The sequence below is a fragment of the Zonotrichia albicollis genome, chromosome 2, assembly GCF_047830755.1.
Source record: "Zonotrichia albicollis isolate bZonAlb1 chromosome 2, bZonAlb1.hap1, whole genome shotgun sequence".
NCBI classification, from domain to species: domain Eukaryota; kingdom Metazoa; phylum Chordata; class Aves; order Passeriformes; family Passerellidae; genus Zonotrichia; species Zonotrichia albicollis.
The window spans coordinates 69229402-69255786 of NC_133820.1; the positions used below are offsets into that span (position 1 = coordinate 69229402).

The following is a 26385-nucleotide window of genomic DNA, read 5'->3' on the forward strand; positions in this document are numbered from 1 at the left end:
CATTATAGTCTATCCACAAAAATTTTGAAGTGAGTCACTTGCATAATGAGCTGAAGATAGTCACTTTTCCAAGGGAAAAAATGCTTGAGGATCTATAATTGGTGACTGAATTTTAGCACTCTCCAGATGTAAGCTTTGGTGTGCACAGGCAACTGTTTGGGGCACTCCTCAAGCTCAGCTTCCCCCGCCTGCGGAAGCTGCGGATCACAAGAGCTGAAGAGTTCAGCAGCCCCATGGCACAGTAGAATTCAGTGTCCTTTCCCTTGTTCTGAATGCTGCACTGCCTTGACATCTGGCTGTAAAAAAAGATATCAAAAGTCTTAATAAAATCCACACCTTTCCATAGATTTTACAACCCTCTCAAGGTTACAAGGTATCTTCAGAATGCATCGTTTCATCTCTTACGGCTTCCCAACCTGTTTTATGTGTCATGTTTTGTTAAGAAGTTGGCCTATGATGCAAAAAAAATGTAGTAAGGTATGCTCTGAGAAAAAAAAAAATCTTAATTTTATTTTAATTCTTTTCTATCTTAACATCTTCCCTATAGAAACATTTTAGTCAAGAGGAAAAGATCTATCATTCAAATTATCTGAATGACCCATCAGAATAATTACACTTGTATGAAACGTACTCTTAAGGATTAGTGTTGCACTTATACCCAGATAAAACTAGGTATTCTTATTACTGAGACACAGGAGAACAGCAAGGGTGAGAGAGAATAGGTACTGTGGGAATCCCAGTGTGTGGAGCCACTGGGAGCATCTTTAAAGTATTATATACTAGTGTAACAAGTAGGTTTTTTTCATTGACCTGAAAAGCGCCTGCAGAGTTAATCACACTTTCTATCATGTGAGTGTTACTCAAGGAGACTTCACTCCAGGGGACATTAAAGTGCTAGGAACAAACACAGTCAGTTTACAACAGAAAAAGGAGAGAAAGATTTGACAGCCAGAGGAAATGTGGCAGAAACTCTTGAGTGCCTTTTGACACGCTATCAGGGTTAAGTGTGCCTCTTAGGTCATTCAAGTACCTCCTCTATATTAGACCTTAATTGAGGCCAGGGATGAAGATAATGATTAAAATCTGCTCAGTGCTTGAAGAGAAACAGTACTTTTTAACATGGTATGAAGGGCTGAACGTCCCAAATAAACAAGATCCAGAGGTGAGCAGGGCTGCATAGAGGGAAGTGCTAAGTGCAAAGCTTGTGTTGAATGCAGAGTGGGGGTTTATTTAGGAGTGTAGTATCTCCCTTTCTGCTGTTATGCTTCTATCCAAGCCAGTTAACAGTTTAGGAAAACAGACTGATTACTATTTGGCATACTCTTCTTAATAGTCTCAAAATACTGGAGTAAATTTGTGATGCAAGCCATATTGTTTGGATGTTTTGGCATTTTGTTTTAGGGTAAATTCTTGGCTGTTGGTAATTATACACTAATAATCTGTTTGGCACGTTCTTATTTGATGTTACAGTAAAGTAACATGAGGAAATATTTTATTTTTGAAGAAGTTTTCCCCATCTTTTATCTTGCTTTGGAAAGCCTCCATTCCTATTATATTCCATGTATTTGTTTATTCTAGAGCAGAAAGCCCATGAGTAACTATGAGCATCCCACTACATAAAGTAAGCCAAGAGGCTGTTGGGAATCATTTGCTACTGACTGTTTACTTCTGTTGGAGTATTGCTTTGTCTGCAGCACTTTTCCTTCCAGGGATCCCAGGTTCCTTGGCCAACACGAGGAGCCCAGTGTAACCTGGGTGACATACAGTTTGCTGATGGAAAAATGGAGTTATTGTGGATAGAAATCAATAGGAAAAGCAGATTGACCATTTTAACTAACCAAAGGCAAGACATGAATAGTGGGTTCCATAAATTCAGGGGTGAAAAAGGCTGGTTAATGGCAGGCTGCTCGAAGGTGAGCTGCTGAGCACAGTCCTGGTGTCTAGGTGGCAAAGGGAAGGCGGTGCTACCTGCAGCCCTCAGGCCAAAGCTGTTTGCAGGTTCTGCAGATGGTCCACAGAAGATGGGCACAGCAGTCCCAAGAGGACTGTTAGCTCAGTGTGCTCTCAGGAGGGTGCAGATGGCACTGCCTGGGGCAGTCCCAGAGCAAAACTTCTTGGGAGGGGTAGGCTTGAATACGAATGGATCCCAAGACAGCCTCCCCAAATCAAGGCTATAAAATCCTTTGTTCTTCCCTAGTCAGGCTCTCTCCATGCCTGCATGAGTTAGATTGATGCTTAGAGCTTGGCCCTCAGAGAGGAAGCATGAGAAGTTAATTTCGATGTTTTAGCTTGTGTATAAGCATAGTTTCCTTTCTGCCACCTGTGCTTCAAATGCCCTATGCTTATAGCATGAGAACTGGGTCTCACAAAGAGCATGAAGATGCATATTCGGTTCAAGGCAGGAGTCTCTCTGTGAAATATGAGCAGAACTGATCAGTGTGGAAAAATGTCTTTTGATGGTCTGTACTGAAAAAGAAAGTTGGGTTTCAGTTAGCCTAATCGCTGGGCATGTGAGGGAGTTTGTAACAGAATACTTCATTAATGTTGTCTTCGGCCAGATAAACAATGGATTTGCCACACCTTCCTGTGCTCTGGTGGTGACAGATGATGTTCGTGACAGCAGCTCTGAGTAATGTCTCTGTAAGGGGAAGCAGCTGGCCACTGGAGTAGTTCTGTTAGTGGACTTGGAGGTGAAAGATAATTATGCTTAATACATACAATATGCTCTAACATGCTGTAGTATAGATTTAGATTGTATTCTGCCCAAATATAAAAGTTATTCTGTTAGTGTAGCTTCAGAAATTTAATAGCTCTATTCACAAACAAGAACAGATTTATCTGTCTTTCCTGGTTTTGCACATTTCTTATTCCAATTACTCTTTTCCTAAAAAATTATTTTCTTGGCTCTAGCAGCTTTTCCTTTATAGGTAATCTCCTCCTCCTGACCACAATGCCTACACTATTTAGTAATTATTTGTTATTTCCATTCAGGAAAGGCTTAGAGATACAGAGCTCTAGTAAGTTAAACAATGCCTGAATCCTTAGGAGTCAATCCTGGCCCAAATTGCACATGGTCTATTTTCTTTCACTTAGATAAACCAGGTAGGTAAGGGATTGCATGGAAACAATGGGATAATACTGATTGGCATGAAAAGCAGCAGTGATTATGGAGTTTCCTGCCTGTTATGTAGATTTTTATAGGTATCTTGGCACAGCAGTAATATGGTGCTAAGTGAAAAAGCAGTTTTAATTCTATCTGATATTCTGAGTCAGACACTGAAGGACAGGAAAACTATTGTGCACATTAGAAACAGGCAGACAATTCCTACCTTCTCTTCCTCTTTGACTATGCTGCTGTGGTATTTAGAGAAGGATTTGGAAAAGGGAAGGGAGAGAGCTTTGCAGCATTTAGAGAAGACAGCGCTGTGGGGAAAAGGTGCAGATGTGCTTAATGTCACGTTTTTTGCAAAGATCTAGAAACACAAGCTGTGTTGCAGAAAAGAGTTGTCCAGACTGCACTGAAGGGAGGGGGCAACTTGTATGCTTGCCCAACACTTTTTCTTCTTTCTGACACAATTGTATTTCAAGTGGTTCATTTCCCTAGCAATAAGTGTGGAATATTATAAGTGACTGCAGTGTTAAAGTTTTACCTTATTTTGGGCTGCAGCTGTCAAATGTATTTATCCCTTCTGTTGGAAATCTCCTGTTTCAGATCTTCATCTATACTTGGACTTGCATGACTTAGACCTTTCCAAGAATAGTCACTGAAGCCTTTTTTCTGTCCCCTTTTGGTAACAATTTTGGCACTTTAATTAAGCATGTTTAATTGAAGCATTTTTGCAAGATCACAGATTATCTTAAACTTTATCTGCTATAATAGGCAGTACTATAAATTAATTAAGTATTCATTAAAATAGCAATAAATTCACCAAAACAAGAGGACAAGAAAAAGTGACTAGATTTTGTTGTCTGTTAATTCACACTAAATGTCTATAAACCCAAACACAGTGCTGCTGTCCTTTAATGTAATAAACGTCACAGCATCCTTTTCTTTCTTCATTTTGTTTTTAATACTTCTGTAACCTCCTAGGTCTTAGGCAAATGCCATAGGCTGTGGACAGAGGGAGCTCAGAAGCTGCACCTGGATTTCAGGGCTGTATGCATGTAGCAGGGATTGGGAGGAATCTGCAGCTGAGAAGCTGAGTAGCTGAATTTAGTGAACTGCTTATTATAAATATTGTGGGTCCCTTTATGTTATTAGCCAAAATTCTGTATACAAAAAGAAAATCAAGTATGAGTTTTTTCTCACTATTCAACACCCTCTGTAAAGCAAGATTTCTCTTCCAGTTTTTCCTACATATGTTGCCTTTTAACTTTGTGTCCTTTTGTTCTGCTCTGTCTAATTACCTAAAGTAGATAATCAAGCTTGATTTTATAACAAACCATAGCTGGCTCAGGCTTGTCATGACTGATTTGTTGACTCCCAAGACTAAAGCCTTTCAGCCTCAAGACTAAGATAATTTCTGGCTGCAATTCAGGGTATTAATTCTGAACTTTATATCTAAATATGGTTTGGAACATGTGTCCTGTGGTTTCCCTTCAAAAAAAGAAAACTGACCACGTTTCTGTTGGGGTTTTTTTTCCGGGGGGGGGGTGGGGGTGGCTTTTTTTTGTTTTGGGGTTTTTTGCGGGGTTTTTTTAGGTTTTTGTTGTTGTTGTTGTTTGTTTTTTTGTTTGGGTTGGGTTGGGGTTTTTTTGGTGCGGGGGTTTGGTGGTGGTGTTTGAGTGGAATTTAAACTGGAACTAAGATAAAACAACTCCAAACCATCTGATTCTGCAGAAGCAGGCTTGCATGTAACCATCATTACAAAGGTTGAAGGTAAGGGGGCTATTATATATTAATAGAAGTTACTAGTAGAGGGCCTTCAAAGCAAACATACATCTCCATCAAGGATCCCAACACGTATTTCCCTATAACTTCAGCACCACCTGATGGGGTGGCGTGTGTCCCTACACATGTGCATGCCTTCAAAATGTAAAGGTGTGATGCTAAGGAAACAGATGATCGCTAATGACTCATACACACCATTTGGTGTCCCTGAGGGACTGCCTCTCTTTCATTGTTTTACTTCTGCAACTGAGCTCATCAGGGACATGAGAGCTAAGGATCCTTCCAACTATTCATACAGGGATTTGAGGCCCTGAGTTCTCCATGGAGGGCTTTTTTACCACAGCTCTTTTAGCAAACAGTTGTGTTCCTACCTCCCTACTTTCTCATTCCCCCAATCTTTGTTTTCCCTCAACAAAGCAGTGTCATAGATTTGAATGCAATCTCTGGAATGCTACAGATGCTTACTAATGGCCATGAAGGTCTCAGCTTCCTCAAGTGTAATGGAGGGATTCCCTTGTTCTAAGGATCATGTAACAGAAACATTATCACACATCTGCATGTTCTAGCCACTCTTCCTGGGTACTGTCATTCTCCCTTATGAATGCTAACTGGCATCAGGTTATGAATCTAGTGACATTTTTTCAGAGTTTTCTTGTTAGGATTCAAAGACAGTTTGAGGGTTTAGGTATTTCCTAGGTTGTTTGCCTTATTTTCATTCAATTATTTCACATTTTCCAGTGCAGAATAGCATCTGGCCTCTGTGGGCTGTGTTGTGTGAGAGCTGCATCTCGCTAGACTGGATTACATTACCTATTATTTGTTGTTCTTCCAAGATTTGTTTCATCTATAGCCTTGAGATACACTCTTTAATGCCTCATCCACATATGTATATAGTAAGCATGAACTAAAGATGTCCTCTGGCAGATTTTTTTATTCTTCATCATGTTTTTATGATCAAAAGATGACAATCTGTCATAGTTTTCTTTTGCAGTCCTGTTATAGATTGAAAAATATCAATAAAGTACACAATACCGGATGGCTGCATAAAAACAGAATTTACAGGTCTGTAAGTTCTTTGTGCTCTGCAAACTCATTTTGGCATTTAAAGGGTAACAAACCTGTTTTTTGCTCTGGCATCAGTAAAAGACAGTAGTAAGATGTCAGGCAAATATTGTTGTTTGAGCCTTGATTGTCCCTCCTGGAGTTTCAGAGATGAACATAGAGAAGAGAGTGATCCCAGGGTGAGGTGGAGAGAGCCTCTCCATCAATAATATAGACCAGAATAGGAGCCAGTTTCCCTATTCCATTTGTAGAGGTTTGCAGAGCCAGCAGGAATAAGAGGTTGTAATTTTTTTCTCTCTTGTGTTAGTAAAATAAAGGAAAATGAATCTGACTGTAAAAGACAGTCATCTGTCTTTTAGATTAGAAAACCTGTGAAAGAAGCAAAAAAAAAAAAGTTCTTTTCATCACATATGATTAGCCCCTTCATTTAAAGCCTAGGTCCACTCACAACATGTGCTGCTTTGACCTCAGAGACTGTGCTAATAACAAACCAACCTTTGTGAGTGCAAAGATGAGGAGGAGAGGCAGGGTCTCAGCAGACTCCTCTGACACAGATTTGCTCACAGAGCAAGGAAGCAAGGGGTGTGCATTTCTAGGAGCAGGTATTACCTCTGCCTGCCTTTTGTACAAACCAAGATTTGTGTGTAAAGCTCATATTGCTTCTTGGATCAACTCATGTAGCTAGAAAAACATGCACCAGCCCTCTCTTTGTCTGAGGCAACCAGGAGACTGAAACTTTAATTATAGTAGACAGTAAAAAGGTGAAAATCAAAGGAAGGAGTAGTTTTTTGCAGTACACTATAATTTTCCCCCCTTTATTAATCTTTTTATCTGACATAGGCTTAGCTGTCTATTCCTTTACAGAATAATCACAGAGTCACTTTGCTTTTAATATTCTCTTTCTTTTACAGGTGCCAACCAGGTTTTTTGCCTACCTATTTGTACTTCTCTTAGTGCTCCCTATTTGTACTTGTCTTGAAAGTTCACTGCTTCTCAGACCTGTACATGGACTTATCTTTTTTTTTTCCTGACTATACTGACCCATAAGCCTTGTCCTGCTTTTGCTTTCAGACCATTACCACTACAGTAATTTTATTACAAATGTGCGACATTATCTTTGAAGTAGCCCTCCAAATCCACACCCACAGGATAATGGTCAATTTATGGCTGTAAGGAGAAGATCCCTTGTGTAAAAGGCAGTCATCTTCTAAGGGCAAAGCAAAAATTTGAGCTAGATTTTATACACAGAAGACTTCTTTATTTCTTTATTCTTGCCCTATGCCTCTTAGCCATTAATCTCTCCTATGGAAACTTGTCAAATACTTTTGGAAATTGAAACAAATATGCTACTTGCATTCTTATTTTTCTTATCATTTATAAACACAGTGTCTAAAAAAAAGCCCAGCTTCTCTTCCCATGCTCTGTATCTTCTAAATCCCTTTTGCCTCATTCAAAATGGACTGCTGTTCCATTTCAGTCTGACACATTTTTCATCTTGTCCCTTTTGCAACAGTTTTCTAGTCAATGGCTTTTGTGAAATTTTCATGTGGTGAAGCTCTTCAATGTTTTAAACATGTCTGAAAATCTCATCCTTGTCAGTAAATGTCTTGGCTGTTGCCTGTATGCAGAACCACTCAAGAATATAACGTCTTTTCTAATGGGACTTAACCAAAATGAGACTGTTCTAAGTTGCTTCTCTAGTTCCCAGTAATTTTTCCACCAAGTCAGAATTTGAGATTTAATTCCTTTTTGTTGATGGTGTTTAATAAGATGGTGTTTCATAAGGTGGCTTCTTCATAGTACATGGTTTTGCCTCCTGTTACTGGGTGCACAAAAGGAATGACAAGTGAAAGGCCCATGATGGCAGTAGATTCCTGCCATAGCTTTTGAAAAGAGATAAAAATCTCCTTCAGGGGATGCAGAAATTGCTGCAGGTGGGACAAATCACTCTGCAAAATCTTCCAGCTTTTCCATATGAGGAGATTAAAGGCTCCTGTCTGAGATGCTGTGGTTAGATGTTTTGGTGTGGGTGATATGAATCTTTCTGAATCTATAGAGAGGGGCCAGATTGTTGTTATCTTCATTTCATCTGAAAGTGATTTCTACAATAAAGCTGCTGCTTTTTTCTCAGGGAACAAAGAAATCCCTCACAAAAAACCTCATCATTCCCTGATATTAGATTAGACCCAAGATGAAAGTAGATTTTTGCTTCAGAACTAGAATTGAATTACAGAAAGGGTTCCTGGATTGTGTCATCTCTGAGTTGTCATGTTGTTGCAGAACAGGGGAAGACAGAGAGAAAAAATCAATTTTCCTGGGATCAGCCTTGCTTTGTTGAGTTTAGATTATATCAGCCTTTGAATTAGGAATGTTGCTGTGGCATTTATGCCCTTGCAAGCTGTTGTGTTCATGGAAAACTGCAGAAACTGGGCTGAGAAACAGACAGAGGTGGGCAGAGGGTGGGAGAGGTTCCTCTCTCTCCCAAGGATTCCTGCTGGACCTGTATGACAAAGCCAGAGGGAATGGATACAGGCGTGTGGGAGAAAGCTGGGCTGCCAAATCTAGGCCACAGTGGCTCCTGAGAAGTTGTCTTGAAGGCCCATGAGCTTACTTTGAAAGGCTGTCATGAGAGACTTGCCTACACAGCATCTAGGTAGCAACTTTCTGGTTTTAAAGCTTTTTTTTAATATATTTTGTTAATTGAAAAGTTGCAAATGATTGCACTTTGCATGTTAGCAGTGTTGTAGAATGAATGTTTTGTGAGCATGGATAAGCTGAATGTGACTTTAGATGTACACTCTGATGCCACTTCTCCACTAATTACGTTTACAATTTAGAGCTGTCTGTAAGGTGGAGGAGCCTACTGTGCTGATATTCACTGACAGAAAAAGTTTTCAAATCACCTTACCAGCCAGATGTTCTAAATGAGAATTTGACAGTTGGTCCATAAATCAAGCCAAGCATTTCATCATTGTTCTCTTAGGTGCCTCTTGCATTCAAGCCTGTTTAGCTAAACACATACATTTACTTAAGATGAACTGTAAAAATGACATCTGGAGATCTTTTCTCTGAAAGAAAATGCCAAAGGGTCTTACACAAGGATCAAGCACATTTTATGAACCGTGGCTGGGATTTTGGAATTCAAGCTGAATAAATGTGCTTTCAGCTTTTGAGGGGATCAAGGGCCAGTATTATTTAAATGTTCTTTTTACTTTCATAGCACTCTGCAGGGAATGTGCTCTCACCGAAGAGTTCTTACATTTCTTATTCCATAATGAGTTTCTGTTTTCATGCTAGCCACCTGGGACCCTGGCACAGTCCTGGTAGTAGCAGTGTAGTCACACTGGTGGAGCTGGATACAAAGTGCAGTCCAAAATATTTATTTTAGAGTATACTGCTTTACAGTAGATTGCCATCAAAGGAGAATATCAAATAAGAAGTTGATGGGTGGTTTACCTTTTTATCTTTACTTGCGTTAGCCATCTCTTTTTCATCCCCCCACCTTTTTTTTTTTTTTTTTTTGAGATCTATGAGTTTCTTTTTATCTTGAAGAGGCTTTTTTTCCCCTGCTTTTTTTTATTTTTTTCTTAGAAAATCCTTCTAATAAGTTGTGGTTTGCTGACCTTCAGAATCAGTGTTACTACGCATTTTAGCTTTGCTGAGTATCAGTTTGGTCACTTTGCTTTTTCACATGCAGTTCACAACATGACAGAGAATTCTGCTGAAATTTAACAAGCCCTAGGGAAAAAGAATCAGCCAAGTGCAGTCAGATTTATAAAGTGGCAGATAAAGTGGGAAGGATTTTCCATTACTTCTGCCACATTGGATGTTTTTTTGATGGATGGGCTATGTCTCATCCATCAAATATGATGAGACAATGGATTTGGAATGACATCAGCTCATGTTTGGAGGGGTACTGTGACCATGACTGTTCAAGATAACATAAGACCTGTAATCTGGATATGTTGGCAAAAGTGGAGGCAAAATTATTACACATGAATTCCTGGCCTAGTACCATAGTTATTTTGTGATTTAGTTCTCAGGAACACAACTTGTTTCATAATGTGAGACTGGCATTTAATCTGAGAAACCTGACTGTTTTGAGAATTATACAAGGCAGCATGGAGCTGTTTAATGTTTAAGTGACAACAAAACATAAAGATGTTGGCCATAATTCTATCTGAAGTAGTATACTTTCCTGTGAAGCTCAGACAAGTATGTTCTTGATTTAAATATCTGGAACTACAGTACATGGTGTGAAACATAAATCCTCTCAGTGCTGGAACCCAGAGACCAAAGGAGCCAGCTGGAAACCTCTCTGAACAGCAAATTTACTGGCTGAGTTAAAAGTCCTTATGCTAGGCTTAGAAAGGACCTTTCTTAACCTTGTCCTTCTGTCCCATTTCAGCAGTACAAATAAGCCATAAAGCTGCCTAAAATGTCAAAGGCCAAAAATTCACTGGCGTGGCAAAGGTGGTTAAGAGCTGGCATTACGCAGAGCAGAGCACGGGACCGTGGCCCAGGAGCAGCCTTTGTGTAGTACCACAGCCCCACAAAACTGTCCTGTGGCCCCTTCAGCACAAGACAAAGGACAAAGCAGCCACTGGCAGTCCCAGGTGCTAAAATCCTCGTCTCTGGGCTCCCCTGAATACAGCTGTAGTACAGCCAAGAACACAGCCCACAGAGCTAACCAGTTCAGCTGGTGTGAAAATCCCGAGAAAATCTCCTGGCTCAACCAGCCAAACCACATGGGCTGCCTACAGATTTTAAGCCATCCAACCCATGCCAACCAAGCTGATGGGGTAGCCAGTCACTGTCCCTTCTCTCCTTGCCCACCACTATGTCCCTGTGTGCCCTTTGCTGGGCCCATTTTAGAACAGCAGGGAGAGCTGAGCTTCTTCTGGTGGAGAGGAGGGCAAGGGAGGGATGGGTGATATCGTCAGCTCTGAAACTTTCTCTCTTTCACCCTGGAGCAGATGCAAAATGCTGCTATCTGCTGGCCCTCACTTACTGCTTAAAAAGCTGGTTTTTGCCTCCCTAGTAAAACTGGGGTTAGGTGGAGAGCTGAGAGCTGGTTCAGAGTGGATTAGAATGTATCCTGGTCATGATGTATCTGCTGTAGTCTGAAAAGTTGGTTTCTCTTCAAAGCTCCTGCAGAGTGGAGATGTTTCAAATGAAAGGGTCAGCAAGTGAACAAAGCCAAACTTTCTGAACTTTGCAAACTTCTCCTAGAATTGGCATGAAAGATGTTTTTTTCCCATAAATGAATAGAGAGACAAGAATAGCAAGACTTGGGGGAAATTCTGCTTGCTGCCATTGTTGTTTTCTGTGTTCTGTTGCTGGAAAAATCACAGGCAGAACGTATGAGGCAAGACCCAATTAGCTGCTTCAGACCTGACAGGCTTTTAGGCTGCTCAGACAATCTTCTGATTTAACCACTATGATCTTAGCAAGTGTCACAAGGTTAGATTTGTCCTCACCAGCTAAACTGGAAACCTCACAGACCGAAGGCAAAGAAAGTAGAAGGCAACTTTAGGTTTCAAGTTATAAAAAGCTGAAACAAATAATTTCAAGTGTTAACAATAGCTGAGACCTTTCTGCTTTAACTCTTTCCTTGCTTGTTAGGCAGAGGCACAAACATAATCCAGGACATTTGTGGAAGATGTAATCCTTTGTGATTTCAGCTATTAAAGCCAAAAGTAGACCTAGTTTTCAGAGTATGAGCGAATATAATTTTATTCAAAGGCATAATCTGCCTGAATTTCAGGTAGAGTTTAAAGAGAATGGCAAATGTTACTGCCCCAATGCAAAGGCTTTTCAATTCTGAAATATTACATCCTCCCTCAGAGGTCTGGAGGGACTACAGCTGCTGAGGCACATCAGTTTTTTTTTAAATAATGAAATAAAAAAAACCAAGGACTTTTCTCTGGCTCCATTTGTGCAGCAATTGAATTGTTCGGACTAAAATTTTCCAGAGTATTTCAGCCTCAGGCAGATATTCGATGTGTAAAAATTTCAGTCCAAACTGTTAATGATTGGCAAAGCTAAAAGCAACTGACAACAGGGTGTTGTAATAGGAAGTGTCAGGCAATTTTAATAATAGATGACCCTGCCTCCTGTTCCATCACTTTGAACACTTTTGTTGTCTAAGGTGTGTGATGTATTTCTCTGTGTGGTTTTTGTCTGCATCTATCTTTCTTTCTTTCTTTCTTTCTTTCTTTCTTTCTTTCTTTCTTTCTTTCTTTCTTTCTTTCTTTCTTTCTTTCTTTCTTTCTTTCTTTCTTTCTTTCTTTTTCTTTCTTTCATCTCTGATAAGATCTTCATTCAGTTAAGTTTTATGTAACATCGGAATAACTCTTTTTGCAATTAGGAAGAGTTTCCACCTACCTGTTCTTCACTTATAATCTCTTCATTTATGTCACTAAATGCTTCTCAGTTTTGTATCATGTAACAGTCCACAGTGCCTGTCCACCTCCCCCCTCTATAAAATTCATGAGCTCTGTAATGCTCCTACACCACTGTCTCTTCTCCCCAGTGAGCAATCCAAGGCTTTTTCAGCCGTGGTTCTTCTAAGCTACTTTATAATGTTCCTGATGATACTCATTGTCCTGGTTTTGCTGTGCTTTTATGTTCCTTGGAGAGGATGGAGTGAGTAATACAGAGCATGGCATGTCCGGTGAGAGTCTGGGTTTTCTAAGAGGCTTGCAGTAATTTTCCCATACCTTTTTTTTCTTACCCCTCCTGCAGGCTCATCTTCAATTGGCTTCCCTGACCCCTTCAGTGCCCAGTGCCACACTGCCAGGTCTTTACTGCATGAGTCATTGCAGAGAGTCTCTCTCTGCAAAGACACTCATTTGGGATTTGGTAGCACTGACATCCTTGTGCTCTGCTTTCTTCCTTGTCTTTGGTTCCTCTAAAATCCCTTTTATATATAAATATATATTTTTCAGGCAATTTTAGATCTAGGTCTGTTGGATGTTTTGCTGTAGCATTAATCCCTCTCTTTTCAATACAATTATTAACATTACGTGAAATCACACCACTCAGGTGGAAAGTGTTTGTTAGTTCCTCTTCTTGAATTTCCATCTCTTTGGCCAGCTTCTGACCTGTATCAACATGACAAGACCTTGTCTCTCACTTTATGCCTGCACAGTTTCCTTGACAGCCTCTTGGGAAGAACTTTGGCAAAGATTTTTTTTTCAGTCTTAAATAATTACCCACTATTTATTGAGCATTGCTCAATTATGCTGCATTTTTTGTACACAGAATTTCAAATACAACTACACCTTTATCCCCAACACATTTGCATGCTGCAAGTGTCTTTATGTTATTTTTATATTAATTCACTACCAGAGATTGTAGTTGTACACCTTGTAAAACAAGGCTTAACAAAGCCAGTGAAGGAGGTTTAGGTTGGGGTTTCTTTTTCATATTTGAAAAAATGTGCTAGGGATATATTAAGAGCAATACTATCATATATCCTTGAACTGACAACCAACACTGCCACTTTTTATCTTGAAACTTACTTCTACAGTTGACTTATGAACCTCTAAAAAAAAAATTTAATAAAGCTATTGACAGAACCCTGGCTGTGGAAATGTATAGGGTGGGGCAAAAGAAGCATCTTAATGTAGGTAACATATTCTAGCTCACAGTTGTTACAAAGAAATTCATTTTCACTTAGAAATGGGATACAGAATAATTATAATTTGAAGGAAAGTCTGTCTGACATAATTTTGCTTTATTTAAATTTGTAAAAAAATAGATACTTGAAATAATGAACATATCTTCTGTTCTTGGTGTTTGCAAACCTTGCTTGACAGTATTGTTAAAGACTGTCACATATAGAGTGTTCTGATGGTAAATTGTAAATACCAAGAAGGGCAATTTCATTTCTGAATGGTGGGGTTGATTGTGTGTGAGTGTGAAATTGCTACACTTAGTTCACTGCTCTGCAATATTAGCAGCTGAACCTTCAGCGCAGGCTGCCAGAAATTACAGATGAAATTTTCTAGCAGCAAGAATTTTAAATCACAAGTTTTGCACACAACGACTAACATAATCTAAATTAAAATGTGATTTGCACAGGAGATACAAAACCTGGATTTTTCCTTAATTGAGTGAAAGTTCAGCTAATTCTGTGCACACTGTCTCAGTCTGCTTCCTCTAGTATGCTATTCATTTTTAAAAGTTCCTGATTTCTTTTCAGACAAGATTTTTTCCTGTTAAACTAAGTAATGAAATATGGCATTGAAAAAATGTTGCCAAGACTGCTACTTCCTAAACTGAAATATCACCCCTTTTTTTTTACCCACAAAACCAGACAAGAGCAGTGCCTGTATGTTAAGCTATTTTCTAGGTACAGAGATGCAGGTTCTATTGGGGAGATTCCTTCTTCCTCCTGTAATCATTTCTCATATTTTTAGTCCCTTTTTTGGTGAAGAAGATGCTGAGAAGTTTGTGTCTGTTAGGAAATAAAAGCTATGTCATAATAAATGCCTTGACAAGACATAAGAACTTTATACAAATGTTTCAAGATGATTTTTTGGTTGTTTTTTTTTCTGCTTGATTCGGAAGTTTCTTATTTACTCATTTTTACCTGTTTTCCAGAAGACTCCAGGCAATGCTGTGATTGAGCTAAGCTAACGGCTGGCCAGAGAGCCCCAGCTGTTTTATATTTGGCCTGGTGTTCTCCACATGCTCAGCTCCAGTTTATTATTAGTTGAGGCATCCATTTCCCCTTGCTGTGAGAGACAGGGGAGAGGGAAGGAGTCACTGGGGGCCAGAAGCATTAACCCAGTTCTGTGCACTGCCCTGCACAGGTCCCAGAGTATCTTCAAAGAACCTCAGGGTGATTTCACCCATTCCAGCTGGCTGCCCCTGGGCTATTTGCCAAAATCAAGGTTTATTAGTCCGCACCGTTCCATTGATAATGGCTCCAGTACTGAGGCCCCAGGGAGGGAGGCTGCAGAGCAGCTGGCCATTCTGGCATCTCTAGCTGCTGCTGACCTTCCTTGTACTAGAGAAATGCCCAGATGGTGGAAAGAAGGGTTTTCTGCTCTGAGGCATATACAGAAGGAATGGAGATGAACTGAAAAATGTATTCATAATGTTCTAATTATTGTACTTGTGCTGGAAAACTTTATGGTTGTGACCCAGATGTCAAAACACAGAGAAATTTCTGTCTAAGTCTGCTAAAAGGCTGAGGTAACGGCTTTCAGACATATGGACTACCCTTATCTACCTTAGCATGATGCACATTCTCCTGACACTGGTTTAATGTCAAGCCTCTTTTAAACTGGTCAATGGGATAATTACTGTGCTCAAATAGCATGAAGAGGAATGGCTTTATTAGGAAGTTAGGGGCATCCCATTTGGGATTTCTCTACCAGCCATGGAGAGTGCTCCAGTTACCACCATTGCTGGCCATTTGGCCATTGAGTCTGGCTGCCTAAAACAGGCCCTTCAGAGAGCTGAGAGGGCCCTTGTGCTTAGATCATCAAGATCTACAAACAAACACAGAATCATTGTATTCACAGATGGAAAGGGAATTTGAAACACAGTCCTGAATTGCAATGAATGCATGAGAAAATTTTCAAACACACTGAAATTTTAGAAGTGGGGAGGTGGCCAAAGGAAGCCTTCACTAACTAAGAAATGTTTCAAAAACTATAATTTTAAATATTTTCAGCTCAAACCTAATACTGCATTCATGAGCTTACAAGCAATGATAACCTGTGGAAATTTATAGTATTTATTTATTTAATATTTTTCACTTATTTGTTTATGTTTGAAAACATGGGTAAAATCACAGGTTTAACAATGAAAAAGAAAAAAACAACCCTCTCCTGTTTGACAAGCAACATACTCTGGTTTTGTCTAGCAGACTTTATTACCTTCCCTTCTGGCAGGTCTCTAGCTAAAAACTGAGGGTATTGCAAATAATTCAAACATGAGGGTGTTATGGATTATCCAAAGCTGGAGAAAAGAGGTTGACTGAGAATTGTGAATAAATTCCATGGTCTTTTTTGCCCTTCTTCCTCTTTTGAATGTGGAAGTACTTTGGACAGTACTTTCCATTCTCCTGGTTTGTACAAATTTCATCCCATCCTCAACACAAAGTGCTTGTTCTTGGGTCTGATTTTGCATCCTCTGCCATCTCTGTCTATGTGCAAGCTCTCTTGTCATGACAGATCACTCTCTTCCTCCCCACCTGGCTCCCCAGTGCTGAGGCCATACCTGGCTGTGGCCCCTGTGAGTTCCCAAATCCTTCTGGTCTCGATTCATGCTGCCCATGACCTGACCCAGCCCTTAGCTATGGTACCTGCTTATGGGAGGTAAAAGAATGTAAAGTAAGGCACCTGCTTATGTAAAGATAAATGGTTTCTCATGTTCCTGAAGAGCTGTAGTCACCAACACTCTGTGTTTGCAATGAGACCTAAGCACGTAGGAGTGTTTTCAGGTTGCTGAGGTGCTAGATGGCTTTTATAGCAAAAATCCAGCCAAAATAGCTTTGTCCTAGTGCATTGGAGTTTAATTAAGATAGCTCTTTCTACAGACACTCAGGAGCATTACTTGCTGCTCTCAACTCTGGATTCTTTTCAGATCATGTTTTATGTAGCATAGTATTCTCAAGATAGGACTCTTGGTTAATTCTTAACCAATAAACAGTTTATTAATTCACCAAGTACCACTCTCTTACTTACTCAACAGTTAGTTAATCAAATTTAAATCCAACATGTATTCTGCTCATGCACAGAGCATTCAAATATTGTCCTACAAGTTACTGCCATAAACTGTATGGAGGTCAAAGAGTTCTAGTGGAGGATAATACAAAATATCAAGATCCCTTACTACATTCATATACAGGAAGAAAATCTTTGCTATATCTAGTATACTTAACCTTCTCCTGGTATTCAGGGGGTTAAAGATACTGTAGATTTAAGAGTTTTAACACTTATTTAAATGATTTAACATAAAAGAGACTAGGAAAATAATACCAGGAATAATAATTTAAAATTATAGCTTAAATCTCTCTTTTGACTGTTTGCTCAGACTTTTAAAAGAGAAGCATGCATGTAGAATAACTTGGTTAAAAGTTTGAAATATCGTCACTCAAGATATTCCAGCTGATTTTACAGGACAACTTTCTGTCATCTCTTGTAACATCGCCAAAATAAATACATCCCATGCAATAAAGCTCATTGGTATTTTCATCCAAAAAATAAACCTGGAGGAGGCACAAAACTTACTCTGCTTTAGGAAGCCCCTGAACAGCGGAGTAAGAGTTGGAATTGGGAGAAAATTATACGGAAGTGTCTCTTCAGAATTGTTCTGTTCTGGTACAGAACAAAATCAGGGATTTGCTGTTGGAGGCAGGTGTCTGGGCTAGAGAGCTGGAAGGACCCTTCAGTCAGTGAGAGCACAGTTTTTTGTTGAGTTTCTGCGAGAGCTTGACTGTGCAGCTGATACACCTTTCTGGGTTGTGCAGCTTCTTTCCAGTTTTGGCAAGGCTGTTGTTACTCCTGTGACCCTGGAAAGGCAAGGAGAGTGTTTGTATGCATTCCACAGATTCAAGAATCCACTCAGTAACTCCAGCTTAATAGCCAGAACTTCTTTCATGATTCATGAGAAAAATGAGTCCCTTTTGTTTTCATTTGGAAAATGTCCAATGGAATGTCTGAATTTCATTTTTTTTCACCCATTTTCTCTGAGGTCAGATTAATAACCAGAAGATGGTATTTTACCATCTTTTACACACTGAAAGCTTTTTATGTTTCATTTATTATAAGTATCATATTTCAGTATTAGCGTAGCCTAGGAAATTAAATTTTTCCTATTTCTCCAATTTCTTTTCAGCATTCATTTACATCTTTGGAGCTTGTGTCTTCCAATAAACTTTTTTTTTTTTGTGCCTGTAGAAATGCCTCTCAAATTTCTGAAATACAGCACTTTCCTAGACATCAAGCAAGGAAAAAATCCATTAACAGTTCCTAGGCTGTGTAATCATGTTTTATTTATTTCTTTTCTCATCTTCTAGGACTTTGAAGTGAAAGGTGATCTTGTTTTCAAAGAACATGGTGACATTTTATTTTAGGAAGAGGTTCATTTGGCAAACAGACTGAACAGCTTCCACTGGAGCTTGGAGAGGCTACTTAGTTTGGCTGAGGCTAACCATACTAAACAGCCCATTGCAATGAGCACAAAATTGAAGAAGTTGAGGGAAAAATCTCAGAACAGGAAAGGATTGTCCTGAGTAGCAAATAGTGAGCGCACAAAGACTTTTGAAAGTCAGGAAATAGCAGCTGTGCACATTTTACAGCATATAGGCAATGTATTACATTGCATCTTGCATATTGGCCAGCCCTATATTTTTGCAGCTCAGGAGCCATTAACTGGGGACCAGGTGGCACTGTGCACAATTTGCATTTTTGTTATTTTCTTCACAATGGACTTGTGACTGACCCCATGCAAGGAAGTGGTTTATTGGTGAAAAGGTGGAAGAAGCCCATTATTCCTATTCTGTGGAGAGGTTCTGAAGCAGCAGAGGCTTTGGGAAGGTCAGTCCTCTGGATGTTGCAAGGGGCTATAAACTCATGAATCCTTCAAAATCCTAGCACTGGTCAAAAGAGCCTGTGGATAAGGTATGGATGCAGACAGTCTAGACAATATTGTTGTCTTTTCCTCTTTCCCTCTCCTTCATCTCTTTCCCTGCCTTTATTTTGATTTTTCTCTTCACATTTTCCCTCCTTTGCTATTTTTCTGTTTTCTACCATTTCAATTTTCATGCCCACATGTTTCTGCTGCAATAGCAATAGGGTTTTCCACATGGAAGAGAAGCTGATTGTGGATGGAGACTAAGATTAGTCACATTTTTTCTGGCTTAGCTTCTTACACATGCAGCTGTCAGGCATTAAAAACTGACAAGCCATCATCAGATTCCCTCAACATTAAGCCCTGAGTTTTCCAGATCACTCTAGGGCTTGTCTGTCAGGTATTTTTTTGCAGACATGTTCTAAGATGAAATTAAATAGATTCACCATGGACAGGTAGTGCCTGAAACCTCTCTGAGGTAAAAATGGCACTGGTGGCTATCCATAAGCAGAAACAATATTAGAAATAACAATAACATTGTAGATTTCTTAACACAACAGAGTTGAAATTGCATCTTTGGAGGAGAGTGGCATCCATCGTGGTAATGCTTTGTTGTGTTATTATTATTTGTTACTCTCTCCTATTATTTGCGTTACATTAGAAGCTCTAAACAAGATTGAGGTCCTGTTGTGCCAAGCGCTGCAGCAATAAAGGATGAACCAGGATTCACCCCATGATTTGCTTGTAAAAAGAGAAGGTGGTTTTCTTTAATTTAGTCTTTGTCATGTATATTGCTCTAAATATAGTGTTTGTCAAGTGATTTTTGTGGGCACGGATCAAGAGGAGTACAGATTTGCTTTTAGTGTTTTCAGCTACAGCATAGCTAGCTCTGAAGAACAGCATCTAAAGTTTTGGGATTGTCTGCTGTAAACTATTCTTCTGTGAAGACACTGTGCTTTCTTCAAAAAAGCAAGTACAATAATACAGCCCTAAAGCTTTGTCAGTGATATATGTCTCATAGATGTAATTTTCAAGTGGCAAGTGTTTTGATGATGCTACAAGGGCTTTGTTTATGAAGTGGGTCTGGCAGAGTAGAGTTCACATAAATTATAACTTCATTGATTATTAATGAGAAACATTCATCTGGATTCCCCCTCGCCCTCTGTTTTGTCAAAACTCCCTTAGAGACTTGCATTTGCTACAGACCAGGCTCTGTTTCACAGAATGTAGCTCTTGCTGAGTGGTGTTAACAGGGATCCCCTGGCCATTGGAGAAAGCCAGAGGTCAAGAGGCTGATTTCCCGGCCCTTCCCAACTCCTTTCCACTTCTCCAGACACACACCTTCACAGGTGCACACACACACACACACAAATACAAACATGGATCCTGCACCCCTTACTCCTGTTCCTGCAGGAGTCCTGCGCTCCTTCCTTGGCTGTGTTCCTGCGGCATCTCTGTAGGGGCATCTGCCCACGCCTTCAGCACTCAATTCTTCAACAACTCAGCACTAGAGAAGCACCTACAAAGACATCTCTGCCCTTGCACTTACCTGCTCATGATTTTAAAAAGGACCAAAATCAGAGGTTCCATATCCATATTCCTTTGTAGCAGTTCCACAGAGACAAAGGTCACTTTGCCAAACACATGGCAAACTATAAAAGCAGAAATGAAATCTGGAATCTTGTGGATAAGGTGAACAAGGGATTCATGATTTCTCAGGATGGAAGAGCTAGAAGGTGCACCTGCCTTCTAGGATCTGCCAAATACCTTGCTTTAGCAAAGAAAAGGAAGCAAAATTCCCAGCTCAGTTTCTACTCACTAGCACACTGTGAAAGCCACGGATAAAAACACGTTCCAATGGATTCAAAATACAAGTAGGTACATAGCAGGATTTAGTAAAAAGGTACAAATCAAGTTATGTGGAATAAATGCATGCTAGAAAGCATTATTCAGTTATGGTCTCTTCACTGAAGATATGTAAGTACTCAGTGTACGTAAGCTAAGAATATTTTGCCATTTACCTGCTTATTTCTTATTCTGGTGCCCCAGGCTTCTGCTACTGGCCACAGTCAGGTGCCCTTGCTGTGAGACAGGATGATAATGGCTGAGCTGGTCAAATGGAGGAGCTGTCAGATGTTTTTTACCCCACTTTTGTTTATTGCTATGTATTTAGAAGTTTAACAGACAATCCAGCATCTGTTTTAGAGATAGACAAGTCTAGACATTTAATGATGTCTAAACTGGTCAAGGAAATGTCTTCAAAAGTGCAGATGAGCATCTAAATATTGACCTAAATATTGACCTATATTATTGCTGATAAGCCCTAAATATTGACCAAACGAGTCACGTCCACCAAAAGCTTTGTGAAACCCAGAAGATGTTAGGAATTGAATGACCAGGGAAAACAGTGATCCAGCCTTGATCTCTGGCTGGCAGCTGAATATTCATTCTTAATTGCTCCTAGGGAAAATATTAAATTGTGATGATATTAAAGGCACTGGCAGACTGCTGAGTTTTGAGGGAGAATTTTAGATAAAAATACAAGTTTTTAGAGTAACTCTTCCTTACTCTAAAAAGGCACTTTCTTTATTTCAAATAAAAAAATAGGAACCATTTATTTTCTAGTGACAGTATATATGTTTATGTACACATATATGTATGTATATATGTATTTGTTATTAGGGAGGCAGATTCTCTGTTAGATGTGCTCTTCTTCAGGAAAATTTTAATTTCAACTTTTAGAAATCAACTCAATATTCAGTCTCAAAATACTCAGCAATGATGTTTCTGAAGTGCACGATCAAATAGCTGGTCTCCAAATCTTTTTTTTCCTCCACAGAAAACAAACTTTACTAATCATCTTAATGCATTTACTGACAGCTGTTGGCAGGACTGTCCTGGTGCTTTCACTTCATGCTGGCATTCCCTAGCAAAAACCAGACTATTTTTGTAGGTGTAAAATTATCACTCCCAGGCCATGGGAACCATTTCAGCATTTATTATTTTTGTTAGTTGCTTTGTGCTCAGATCATTGTTTTCGTTGCTCACCATTTCTCTGTGTGTTTGACCAGGAGGTCTGAGCCACATGGCTGATGATGTCCATGGTGGAAACCTTCCATGTTTGTGCTCACAAACCCCTGTTTTGTGGATGTTCTTATGCATCCAACAGAAATACAACTTGGCAGCTGTCATGAAACTCCACAGAAACAATTGGCAGTTGCAGGCAAAAAAAAAAAAATAAAAAAGAAAAAGCCACACCCAAGGGCTAATACTATGAATCTTAGAGGGGATTATATCCTTAAAAATTGATTTTGAGTAGATTAAAACCTTGTGGCAAGGGCTGGTGGAAGTGTGGTGATAACTTAGTGTTGGCAACGGAGTGCAATACCCAAAAGCAGAGCTGGCAGGAATAAAGATCCTCGTTACCTGAGCACAGCAATAATGTGGCAAAAACAGAAGGTGATTCAGACAGCAACTTCTGCCAAAGAAGGAAAGGAGGATGGCTCTACAAGATTGTGTGGCTATTTTTATGGAAAACAAAGTTGTTCCTCCCCTTCCAAAATGGACCCTAATAAAAGCAATTGTTTTACACTACTTGCTGTGTTAGAATGTAGTTTTCATCAAAGAAATTTTATTGTTCTTCTGTTTCTTTTCAGATTCAGACATTTCCCGTGAAATGTTTTGTTCTTTTATTCCCCTTGAAAGAAAAAGAAGCTTTAAAAACTACTCCACGTGTTCAAGGTTTTTCTTATTGTCTCTCTGACTGCCAATTCCAAATATTTGCTTTCCAGAGGTTTTTATTGTTCTCCACCATGCCAATTTCTTATCAGATGAAACAGGAATTAACTTGTTTTGCCTAATTTAGGCCTCTCCATTTCAAAATATTCTCTCTTCAAAATATTGATGTTAAATACTTTTATTTTCCTATGCAAATGTGTGAATGTTCAAGCCTTTTGCACAGTATCCACAAGGACTCTAACTTGATCAACATGTGCTTTTCCATTCTTAAAGTTCTTTATGATTTCTGTTTACTTTCCATTTTAATGATTTCATTTATTAATTCCTTATTAACATTTTTAACTGAAAATTTTGTCTCTTCTTCTGGATTGGTTTTATAATTTATAAACCCTTATCTAACTGCATAAATATAAATAGATCCCTTTAAAAAGAATGCCATGATTACTGAAAATCTAAAATATTGCTTTTTTAACTCTTCAGGTGCATTGCTTATAAATGTAATATATCTTTTTGTTTGGTATAACATATTAAATATCTTTAATAATATATAATAAACATATAATAATATCTTTAAGGGAATCTGTTAAAAAAATCATATGTGGGCAGGACTGATTCCTATTTTTTGAAATCCTTGCATAACTGTTATAATTTTCTTTCATGCTGAAGACCAACAATCTCACCAGTTAGTTCAACAGGAGTTGCCTCCAGTGCTAAGTTTGGTGTCCTGGCCCTGCTCCAGACAGGCATTTTGCCAGGATGGGGAGCAGACTGCAGTGGTGGTGCTGATGGATGATCATCCCTTGTTTCTAGACAAGAGCTATATATCCAACTTCTATTATTGCACCACTCAATAGCATTAATATAGTTAAACTTGGTGTTCGTCTAGATCCTTTCACAGATGTGGCAAATTTATTGACTTTCTTTTCCGGTGACTTTATCATTCTTTTTTCTCTGCACCTCAGAGTCCAGACCAGTATTTCCTCTGGACCCTCCATCTATAATCTCTTGTCATGGTTTGTCAGCAATATCCAGGTGGCATGCATCAGCTTCTCTGGAGATGCAAGCACCAGCAGTCTCTTCTGGTTTCCAAACAAGAGCTTCATTCTTTGGAAACCCATCTGGATTTTCCATCACTGCTATGCATAATAGTAGGCTTTAGTTTTCAGAGAAGGATTTTCTTTTCCTGGATGTTTGAGAGTTGATGCCTGTGCATCCTCTCAGTGCTCATGCTATGGATGAAAGCATTTCATTCTCAGTTTAACACACTGGGAAAATGAAGCAACTGATTCAGGAGGACAGAGAATTTAAACCTGGTCAGGGTTAATAATTTAAACCTGGTCAGGTTCGTGCCTTCAGTAGTCTTGCTATTGACCTTAGCAGGGCTTGGATTAGTGCCTGCAAGATGTGGAATTAGATTTCAAGAATTATTGACTGAGTCCTCTTCAGTATACCTCAGCACAATCACCTTCTGAAGGCAGAGTCCCGGCACTCCTAGAAGGACATTTCATGAGTGTTGGACTGGACCCCAGCACTTTGCTCATGCTCCTGTAGATTGATTCTAGTTGTAAAAGAAACTGATGACAAAGCCATGTACTTATTTAACACAGGCAAAGTTACTTACAAAGTCACATCTACTTGGATGTGCCAGGAATAAGTGGCAAATAATTTTCTTCTGCTTAATTCACAAACCTGTTCTGATTAACATGCAGCCTAAAAACTCCTCCCCATGCCCAGATTCACAGTTTGTGGACATGAGTTTCCCTGTGGCCATCTCCCTTGGATTTGTTTTTCTCTGTGTCTGCAGCACTGCCAGAGGAAAATTCAGAGAGCTGTAGCTTATTGAAACCTGCCGTCTTTGCTCTGGGTGAGAACGTGTGCCTGTGGTTTGGGCAGAGTTTGCAGTTATTTCATGTCACTAGCCCTGGAGAAAAGCTGAAATGTATCTGGTGGTTGTCTTAAGGACAGAATAGCAAAAGCTAAATACACCTTGTGTTAGCACTTGACAGATGATGACCTTTTTCCTTGGCTGTGGCATGGGGCCTGAAAGGTACTTATGGGACAGGGAGAGCTTGGCCTTCTGTCCATCATCTTGTGCCTGTGCTTCAGAATGCTGCAGCTCTACTGTGGATATTGCATTCAATATGAAATGTCATTCCTGGCTGGGACTGTAGCAGACCCTACACTTGTCCAGAGGAATGGACGAAATGCCTCATTTGGCATCTCCTGGTGCCAGGGGAGGACTGGTATGGCACAGTGTGTTGTGTGCTAGTGTGATGACCTGCTTTGCATGCCATGGAGCTCTGTGGGATGTTTTAGCAGGGAGTAACAAAGATGGAGGTTAACCCACAGCCAGAGAGTGCTGCACAGGGTGGTCTTCTGTGACTGTCAGAAGCCTGACTTGTAAAACCAAGATTAAGATTATTAGCATAGCCTAAGGACATCTTTGAATTATGTGTTGCCCTTTCACCTCTAACTTCATTTCCCAGCATTCACCATTAATATTTAATATATGGCCACCAGTGCATCTTGCAGAATAAACGACAGCCTCCAAGTTTCAAAGCTAAATCTGAAAAGCAATGCATACATATCGATACTGGAAAAAAAAGCATCACACCCAGAGCAAATCCTTTTTCAAAAACCCACTTATTAAAAAAAGTAATGTAATATCATGACTTTTCATTAATACTAGTCTTCACTAAGCCTAAAGCAAATCCTTGCTTACTGTGCACTTGCTATGCTTGTAGTACAGGACTGCCTGAAGGTGGTGAAGGCTCACAGTCAGTGCCTGAAGAACAGGGAGCGTGCAGCTGAGACAGATATGAGCTCCTTTAGAGTAGTTCTCAGTCCTCAGTTGTCCTTCCTGGAGAATATGATTATGGATGTTTCACAGGAATAATAATGCTAATTTTCAGCCCCCACAGAGCGTTTTACACCTGCAAAGTCCTATAAAAATGTGAGCTAATACTCGCCAGTAAGTCAGTAGTGCTGTGCCTGTTTTATAGATGCAGAACCAAAGATACAGAAAGGTCAGAGGCCTGACCCAGGGCCACATAGCTTCTCAGATGCAGATTTAGGATGAAGAAACTGGTGTCTCTCTGGTCACATTTCATTAATCATGCTGCCTTCTTAAAATTAGCTCAAAGCTCATATATATACACCTTTATATATGTGTGTGTATATGTATGTATAAAATGCTTGAGAAGAAGTTGTTTCCCTCTTCCCTCTTTGCTTCTTCAAAATAAACAAGCTCCTGAGCTACCAAACCCCATGTTTACACATATCATTAAATACTTTCCAGTTGCTAGCCAGAAAACTCAGCAGAAAATGTGTAGAACACCAAAGTAACTCTCTTCTTTTAAATAATTGATGATGCCAAATAGCAGCAGTGTTATGCCAACAAAGAGATCGGTCTCTCAAAATATTTTATTCATTTTGCCTCAAGAAACCCAAAGCCTTGTTTTTTGTGAAAGCGAATTTCAGAAGTTGGCTCTCAATTCCTCTGAAACATCTGCTTATTACAATTCTCGGTGTTAAAGCACTGGTGCTCCCCGGTAAATCTTTCAGCTTTAAGTAATACGTATGGAAGTCTTGGCAAGGAGATCAGGAAGGAGAAAGAGAAATGCTTGCCAAATATTCATCTTACTTTATGAGGCTGTAGTGGTATATGTTAATGGTATATGTGTTGAGGTGAATCTACTAATCCGATTAAATAACAGGACAAGAAGGAATTAATTCCAAGGTTCAAAAAGACTCCCTTCTCTGCAGCTGTAAATTTATATTCCAGGATAAAATGGCTAGAAGTCTTGGCTAATTAGACATCTATAAAGCAGCCAGAAATTGATCTTTCTCCATATTGTTTGTAAATCAAGGTCACTTATGTGAGAAGGCTATGTTGTGATAAATCTGTCTGACAATTAGATGGAGAGGACATATCAATGTTAAATCATATTCTTTTTATGCTTTGGGCAGAAAGCAATATAAACACCACAGTAGCATTATGAAAAGAAAATTGCATTCCAGATAATAACAGATATTCGTGGTGCATGGTTTTACACGTTAATGTTCTACATTTTACTCAGTCATGTTAATATTTTAGGTTA

The 26385-nt window shown here is 39.4% G+C and overlaps 1 protein-coding gene across 10 annotated transcripts in view; it reads left to right on the top strand.

Annotated features, from left to right (window-relative positions):
• The window catches only part of ENOX1 (ecto-NOX disulfide-thiol exchanger 1), a 352587-nt gene that overhangs the window by 227300 nt on the left and 98902 nt on the right, over positions 1–26385 (top strand). The window lies entirely within an intron of this gene.